Below are 1,746 nucleotides of genomic sequence, written 5' to 3'. Positions count from 1 at the left end.
CATCTTCAAGGATATGAAAATGTATGGCTAAGTACAATTGATACCAGTGCATCTAAATTCCAAAATCAATCTCCACAATAGTTTACATGTTTCCTATTGCCAAAGGGGCCCTTTAGAGTAGTGAGAGAAGATCTTAACCCTGAAACCTACAGCGTCCCTTTTCAGCAAGAAGTAGTTAAGAGAATACGCTCTCCCCCTTTCCTTATGAATCAGGATGAAGTCTCTCTCAAGGAGGAGTGAAAGGGAATGGCAAAGGACACACTGACAAAGGAGATTAATCAGAACTGGTTTTGACAAGCACTGTGACAATAGGACAATTAAAACAGACTTTCAAGGGGGGAAAAATAAGAGGAACAAACTGGGGAGGGGTGTAGAGAAAACAGTGCAACAATGAATGAATGGATATCCAAAATCTCTGTAAATGTTCATTAAAATTAATAAAATTTAATAAAAAAAAGAAAAATCTGGGGGAAAAAATGTTTAGAGAAAATGGAAAAAGTCTGCCTCAAAAATTTATAAAAGACAATGAGTCACATGATATAAGAAGTGTTCAAGGGCAGAATTCTAGTTAAACTACCTTTTGATTAATTAACTAATTCAACAAATATTTCCTGAACACCACTACTTGCCAAGTACTGTTGTTGTTACTTGGAATAAAGGAAAAAAATGTGGCAAGAAATTGCCCTGCCAACGCAAAGGTACATGGTTCAATTCCGCCAATAGCTTCACGGGAGAAAGATGGGCAATCTCCTCCCATGTGTTTTACTGCCTCTGAAATCCTGCTAGAGCGTCAGTTCTGACTTAATACTACACAATAACAACAACAAAGGTGACAGGAAGTAAAGTAGAGGAGAGTGACATTACAGTTTTTAAAAGGTTACAGTGAAAGGCTTCAACGAGGACACTTAAATGAGGCAAGAAAGCAATTTTGAAATCTATGTAAAAGAAGAAGTTCTACATAGGAAGAAACAAACGCAAAGGCATTGAGACCAGAACATACCTGTGTAGAAACAGTAAGGCTACTATGATAGCAAAAGCAGAGGAAGGGAAGGGGAGCGGTAGGAAAAAGAGCTCCTAACAGGGGCCAGGATGGATAGACCTTGTGAGGGCTGAATCACTCCTGAATTACACCGCAAACAACTTACTTATTGGGTTCTGTTATAATAAATTACCTATATTAAACAAAACCATCCCTTTGGCTAGATACTATGAGAAAATAAAAAAAAAGCAGGCACAAAGAATAAAAAAGGTTAATGTTCTAGGTCAAGAAATGATCTGATAGAATATTGCACTTAAATAACTGAGTTTTAGAGTACATAACAACTAAAGAAGAATCACCAGAAGTATCCAAGAAAGAAGGATGAAGGACAAAGATCATAAGAATGAGGCAGAAAAGCATGGAGGGAAAAGGTACAACCAAGCAGTACCATCCTCATTCCTCCTATTCATAGTATAAAGATTCTAAAAGGAAATCACTGGGTCTTTTATAAAGGCAATTCTTGCTGTAAACTGCAATGGATGTTAACAACAGAGAAAAGGAGAAGATTCTGAAAAGACTCTCTGCGCTAAGAATTCAACAAACTTAGGTTTTTAAAAGACTGGAGAAACACAGCATGATGCCTAAAGAAAAAATGCTATATCAGGATCTAAAAGGCCCATAATGAGTAGTATAGGTTATGAGAAAACCGTCAAGGGCTGTAAAAGGGTTCTGAATTTATGTGTGGAACAGAAAGTTTATGGAAAAAG

At 36.9% G+C, this 1,746-nt stretch overlaps 1 protein-coding gene across 1 annotated transcript in view; it reads right to left on the bottom strand.

Moving 5' to 3' along the window:
• The window catches only part of STK38L (serine/threonine kinase 38 like), a 121,277-nt gene that overhangs the window by 101,385 nt on the left and 18,146 nt on the right, over window positions 1–1,746 (bottom strand). The window lies entirely within an intron of this gene.

The sequence above is a fragment of the Elephantulus edwardii genome, unplaced genomic scaffold (assembly GCF_000299155.1).
Source record: "Elephantulus edwardii isolate Elephantulus edwardi_28Jun2011 unplaced genomic scaffold, EleEdw1.0 scaffold00157, whole genome shotgun sequence".
NCBI lineage: Eukaryota > Metazoa > Chordata > Mammalia > Macroscelidea > Macroscelididae > Elephantulus > Elephantulus edwardii.
Note: the sequence above shows the minus strand (reverse complement) of the source record. Positions and strands in the feature narration are given on the sequence as shown.